The 7,099-nt window shown below is 38.5% G+C and overlaps 1 long non-coding RNA gene across 1 annotated transcript; it reads right to left on the reverse strand.

Moving 5' to 3' along the window:
• Positions 1-2,373: 2,373 nt before the first annotated feature.
• On the reverse strand, positions 2,374-4,418 carry LOC120323272. Its single transcript, XR_005563580.1, has 2 exons — positions 4,101-4,418; positions 2,374-2,965 (listed from the first exon to the last, which is right to left on the reverse strand). It is a non-coding gene; the product is annotated as an uncharacterized LOC120323272 (long non-coding RNA).
• Positions 4,419-7,099: the final 2,681 nt, after the last annotated feature.

A 7,099-nucleotide genomic window follows, 5' to 3' on the forward strand; every position in this document is an offset into this window, starting at 1 on the left:
AGTGTGCAGTCAACTTCTTATGACGTCTTTCTACCAACTAAATCCATTAAATTGTTTTGTCATTTAAAAGCTGTAAAACCAAAAATTTTGTAATGAGGTTTGCAATTCTGGAAATAACTTTTGTTGACTTGTCATCTGAGAATGGCTCTTTGTTCATCTCAGTGGAATGGAAGTAGTGACTGATTTTATAATTGGTTTATAGTAATTTTCTTGGGTCTAGGTAATAAATGATTTGTCACTGTGAACTGAGTCTAAACCAAAATCTTTCTATTTTACATTATAATTTCATTTGCTATAGAGAAAAGGGGAAAGACTTTTTTTGTAGCTTAGTGGACAGAAAGTCACCTGGGGTCTGGGCAGGCAGAGTTCATTAGCAATAAGTTCTTTGTACAGAGTGGAATCATGCCAGCAACAGAAAGTGAATCACCTCAGACACGGAGGGACAGGAAACACTGCTAACATCTCTGGCCTGAATCAGGGGAGATATCTCTCCCTCACATGAGAAAATCTAGTCTGGACCCAATAACTTCTACCATTCAAGCATGGTGTACAAGTTTTCTACCATTTTATTCCAATTTTCTTTTAATTTTCAAGCTGTAGTAAAAACTGTTTTTCAGAAAAGCCTTATTTAATCAGATTATTTTGTTATCCTGAACTTGGATACTCCAAATTGCAGCTGTCTACAACTGAGTGCAGACATGACATTATAGCCCACAAATTAAGAATAAACGACATTATAGACCACAAATCTAGTTAACACCTGTTATAAAAAATATTCCAGAGCAGAGGATTAAAAAAATTGTTTTAGATTGTGACTACTGATTACAGACCAAAGAAACCAATTCCTGTATAAGAACCTTCTGATAGTTTTTCTTATTCTAGGGACTAACAGTAAAAGGAATGGAAATAATCTATAAAACACACATTCTTCTAAAAATACTGACTGTGATGTTGTCTACATCACAGCACTAAAACGTTGTCTACATTTTAAAGCACTTGGGCAGTTCTGTCCTACATTATCTGCTGTTGTTTTTAGCTATAGCATGCTCAGAAAATATTTCAAAATTTTACTCTATTTCTGGTTCAGCAAAATGGTAAAATCTTCCTATGATTGTAAATGATGGAGTTTTTTCCAGTCATTGCAGAAATTATTGCTGATACTTTGTGGTCCAAGCAGGAACACACTGTCCTACAAAGATTAACCAGTAATGATTCCTTCATTTATTCAGTGGCAATAGTCCCAGGTTTAAATACGTATCACACTGTTGATCCTAGCAATTATCATTCGAGCTAAATCTACACACAAAATCTCATTTATTCAGAGCTACATTAATGAGTCAATAAAACTGATGAATCTGGCTCTGTGTTCCCATATATATTATCTTGAAATTTGAGCTGCAACCAATAATCCAAAGAAGGTTGTTTTTTAGGTTACTTTGTTTACAAATTTCATGTTTCAAAATTTTCCATTGTAGAAGTGTAAGATTCCTTAGACTAGGGATTTAATAATAATACAGAGTTTTATCATATTCATTGAACTTCAGAGGGCACATATCTTGCTTATGTTTATGTTACTGCATGAAGTCTCACTGAGTGTCAAGGGTAAGCAGGTTATGTCCCGTCCTAATTTGTCCAGAAGAGGATTTATCCAATTTGTATGAGCATACAGCAGAAGCATGCACTCCTATTGGGCATCCCATTATTTTTATTTTGGCGGTACTAAAAACCTGTGGGTATCTTCACCTGTCCCAGCTCTATGAGTTCTTCTTTTTATGGTTTTAAACGAAGTGAGCATTTCTGCATTTCTGATGTTACAAAAGAAAAATTCCCTGCTTCAATATCACTGATGTCACACATTTAGTAATCACACATGTGGCATGAATATCTTGAGACTTTATTTTAACATAATACATACTTGATTCTATTTATCTTGTAATTTCTGGTGTGCTAAAGGATGATTCTCCCCTATAGCTTTTCTACTTAGTCTTGAACAATATTTTTTTTCAAGAAAAGATGAGATTATTATTGATTCCATCATCTTTGGGGATTTAAGAAAAGGTAAAAATTGTGCAATAAAATTTTATGAAAGGCTGACAAAGATTTGTGAAGAAGCCATGGCAGTTAGCAGGGCTGAACTGCTTAGGCTTACTTTTTACGAATACTATACTTCTACCACCATACTTTTTTTCTTTTAATGAATTTTTCTAAAGAGAGACATACACAGTTGTGCATGGAACATGATGGTTGGCTGAATATGAATTAGTTATAGTTCTACAAAGTGGAGTTTAGTTGGAGCAATATAGTTTTATTCCTAGAGTTTTACATAATTTTTTTTCATAATTATTTTTACAAGGAATAAGAAAATCTTCAAAATCAAATATAGCCCAATATTTTCACACCATAATTGACTCAGAGTCAATTAGGGTGCATCTTCCTTGGCTGTAAAGTAAAATCTTCTCATACTATGGTTTGGGGTCTGGCAGAGAAGCTCTAAATTGTGCAAAGCTGAGATCTGCCACTGTGAAGAACATTTTCAGTGAGGAATATTTTCAGTGACTTTAAGAATTTGGTATTATTATCTTGTTGCCTAAAAAGAGTGTGGAGAAAAAGACTCCAGGCCAATTTAGTGTATAAGATAAGATAAAGAGAGTAGGTCCTTTAATGAAGCCTCAGGACAGGGGAATACACGTCACGCGCGCCTCCCAGAGAGTGGTTCTATGATTTTATAACAAGGTCTATCCAATCTGAGATCTGTCCACTCACTGGCTCTGCCCAGTTCTGCCCCCCGACACGCCCCTCTGAGAATTGGGTTTGGGGTCTTTGGGACCCCTTCTTCCTCATCTTCATCTTTGTTGCAGCACATACAGTCCTTGGAGCTCCTCCAAAGTTCTGGGCTTGAAGGTCGCTGTGTCTGTGTGATATCTTCTGGTCCAGGCTTTTCTACAATTCTGCCTTGAAAAGAAGACTAAACACATTTACAGAAATTAGAGGCATTGATACGGAATGGGTTAATAAGGTTGGGTATGTGTAAACATTATGCTACAGGGTAAGGGATACAATACAGCTACATGAAAATCTACATTTACTACACAACTACTTCTAAAATCTACAAAAGTTAAAAAAATGCAAAAAGCTCTGAGGCATCATCTGGAATGACTGCATTCCCCATGTATTCTTGGCAATCCTGTGTTCTTTAAGCACTTGCTCTTCCCAGTGTAACATCATCCATTATTTCCCTAACAATGCCTCAGCTTTCAATGTCTAGTTTGTATAAGATAATGAGCTTTTGAGTTCAAAGACTGCATGGAAACTTTGTGATTTGTTGGCTGAGATGTATATATGGAATAGTATGAGCACCTTCAGAGCTGCTGTATAGTACTGTATTGCAGAATAAATAGTGGTGAAGAATCTGAATTGCTTTTTTTCTCCTCTGAATTTGACACAGACCAAAGCAAAAAAGACTTTTTCCTGTTTATCAAGTTCTTGTGAAGGATACAACAAATCATTCTCATTTATAATAAAAATTAAAACTTTTCTACTGATGTGCTTAAAATGCATCAATTGGAAGAAAACATTATGGGATGAAATCAAAATGGCTTTCAAAACCTGAAATTTAAAAAATGAAATGAGTGTATATTTTCAGAGGTTTTAAATGAAAATCAAAACTTGTTTTTCTGGTATACTTGGATTTCAGATTAGCTCATAGGAGTCCACATTCATTGCTGGGGAAAAAAGGCCTAGGAAAAGTAATAAAAAAGTAAAATATGGTGGTGGTTTTTTTTTTCGGTAGTGCTACACATTAACAGCTCCCAGAGGGAGGAGGAGCAGGGACTGAGGGGTCTTTGTCACCATCACACATGCACTCCCTACCCCCAGCCCCTGTTAGATGTGCCCAGGTTTCTTTGTACAGTTGCCTGATGACTGTGAAAGCCTTCCTCCTTCAAGCTCTGGCTGTGCTCACCTCTGCTCAGCTAAGAGACACAAAGAGATAAATGTCTTGATATCTATCCCTTGTAGTGACATTTCCAATTCAGAACTAGTGCCTTCCTTCCTGCGAGAAGGCCATGGAACATTTAAAGAACCTTAGCTTGGCTTCTTACCAACAGCATATTTGGAGCATTCTAGTGTTTTCTTGCTCAGCTTTTAAAAGCAGATCACAGGGACAAATTACCAGCCCATTAATCTGCAATTAAGAAAAAAAATCATTAAAAGGGTAAGATTTTGTGGATATTTTTGTTTGCGCAACACCCATGATGTAAATTATGCACAGGGTAGTTACTTTATACTTGTTCTTATAATGAATACAACATTTTTTCTCCAACCTCTTCAATTTGTGATGCTTGCACTTTGCCTTAATTTTCATGTTTACTTTTCTCCCCCCAAAAAATGGTCTGTTCCCTTGTTCACCTGCTAGGTAGTAGAGCAATGACTCTATCTGCAGCTTTTGGAGTGGTTTTTTGGCATCCATTGTAAATATTAACAGAGAAACTGCTCTGCTGGTTCATTGTTTTGTCACCTTAAGTTCATGCAAGCTATTCCTGAATCCCATATTAAGATAGAGCTGAAAGAATGATGTATAAAATGTTTCTTTAATATGAGACTGAGGTGGATATTACCTAAAAAAATGAAACCTCAAATGTATAAATTGAAAGCAGAGCAGTAACTTCATACAATTAATTAAAGCAAGGACAGAATACAACTTGTAATAAAATCAAAAATGTAATTATCTTTCTGTGTTACATGTAATTTACTCAGCATAATTCTCACGTATGGGAGTACAGCTTCAAAGGACATGTTCCCCATAAAAATACATGATTAGGTTGACCTTGGCCAGCTGCCAAGTACCCACCCAGCCACTCTCTTCTCCTTGTAAACAGGACATGGGGAGATGATAGGATGCAAAAGCTTATATGTTGAGTTAAGGACAGGGAAATCACCAAATGCCATCAGAGGCAAGAGAGTCTTGGCTGAGGAAAAATTACTATAATTCATTGCTAGTTAAAATAGAGTTGGATAGTGAGAAAAAAAGACAAAAACTAAACTTCCTTCCCCAGAAGCCTCCACCACTTCTTCCCAGGCTCAGCTTTACTCCTTCCCTCTTGACACGTCCATCTCTCCCACCCACAAAGCTGTGCAGGGAGATGGGGAATGGGGGCAGGAGTCAGTCCATAGCACTTCTCTTCTGTTCCTTCCTCCTCACACTTTTCCCTTGCTCCAGTGTGGGGCCTTCCTATGGGCTGTGGCTCCCATCAGGAGAACCTGCTCCAGCATGAGCTGTCCAGAGGCTGCCGTTCCTTTAGGGAATATCCAGCTACTCTTTTGTGGGGTCTCCTGGGCTGCAGTATGGACATCTGGACATCCGCTCTGGCATGCTCTTTTCCACTGGCTCCTGGGAGACACTTGTTCTGCTATGGTCTCTTCCATGGGCTGCAGGAGAATCTCTGATTCCAGCACTGGGAGCAGCTCCTCTCCCTCCTCCTTCTCTGACCTTGGTGTGCACAGAGCTGTTTCTCACACTTACTTGTTTTTAACTTGCTCCTCTTTCCTGGAGTGAGTTTTGCCCCTTCTTAAATACATTTTCCCAGAGGTGCCACACCTGTGGCTGCAGGGCTCAGCTGTGTCCTGCATTGGAGCCAGTGGCTGGAACAACAGGAATCAGCTGTAGCTGGCCTGGGGCAGCCCCAGCTGCTTCTCACAGCGGCCACCTCTGCAGCCCCCACTGCCGGTGCTGGGGCACCTCACTCGTACAACCTCCCTTCCATAAGGGCAATATCCTGCTTTTTCTGGGCCCCGATGTTTCAAATCTCCCTCAAGGAAGGGACAAGCAAGTACAGTCTGTGCTACTTGATTCGCACCAACTACATTATTTTAATGTGAGTTTCAACTGGAAGAACACACTGAAATTAACATTTGATGTCTTATTCTTTGATATCTGGCATTTTTCACAGGTAGACTGTAATAAAGAAGTCAGTTATTGCTATTAGATATATTTTAGAAGAATTCTTTTTTTGATGCATATCTCCACTCAGATTATTAAATTTAAATCACTGCTGCTATCAGTTTGAATACTAATGATACATTCTGCCAGATGGAAGCCTTTAATAAATTTCACTTTTCTCTAACAGTTAGCTGCAAATCTTAAATAAGAGAATTTTTGGGTTATGCCATCCTTAATACTGTCTGTCCACATTGATTTCAATGTCATCAGTACCTGGGAGGCAGGCACTCTTTAATTAAATGCCATCCTTACCCATTTATTGAGATGTAAGGCAGTATCACAGTCAAGGTTTTTCTTTTGGTGGTTTCTGAACTGCTAGCCACTTTTCTACTACACTTGTGTTGTGTACCTGAGACCATCCTTCACTCTTTCAGTTGATGTCTATATTCCTTATGTTCAGACTTTTGAGCTCTTTTCTGTTGCTCTATGTGAAGCACTAAGTACTGGGGCTTGCGAAAAAGGAGGGGGAAAGGGGCAGGGGGCTGCCCACTTACTGAGTAGAAAGATTTCCTCCAGAAATAGTAGAAATATTTTTTGCTGATCTTAGGTGATTAGTGTACTTTGGAGGGCACTGGAACCCTTCACAGCATGGGGCAGCTGTTACAACCCAGGACCTCAGGTGTAGGATGAATGAAACTTAATAAACCAGTATGTCTCTTTTATCAGCGTGTTTGATGGCCTCTTTTCATCAGCTAGTGATATTTTCCTCCAGAGTCATCTGCTATATTCACTTTTAGACTTCTGAATTTTTGCATGGGGGCTATACAGTAGCTAAATCTATGCTGTTGGGGGGAAATGAGCTTTATATAGCTTAACCTTTTCTCTGCTGCATTCTACCTAGCTTGGAATGGCTTCTTCGGGGGGAAAAAAATATGTCTATCGCTCTGTTAATAGTATAGGAAAAGATAAGCTGGAACTCCTGGCTGTGGCTGGGAGGGGAGAATAAACACTAGATAACAAAAGAGAATGAAATCACAGCATTCAAACTTTCTGTATCTTTGGGGAAAGAGAGAACTAAAATACTTATGTGACTCAATAGCTATTCCCAGTAGAATCCTTGGTAAATCCTACAGGTAGAGAAAATTTTTCAGTTATTGAGTT

The sequence above is a fragment of the Pipra filicauda genome, unplaced genomic scaffold (assembly GCF_003945595.2).
Source record: "Pipra filicauda isolate LSUMZ 115617 unplaced genomic scaffold, ASM394559v2 scaffold223_size1779592_pilon, whole genome shotgun sequence".
Taxonomy (NCBI): Eukaryota; Metazoa; Chordata; class Aves; order Passeriformes; family Pipridae; genus Pipra; species Pipra filicauda.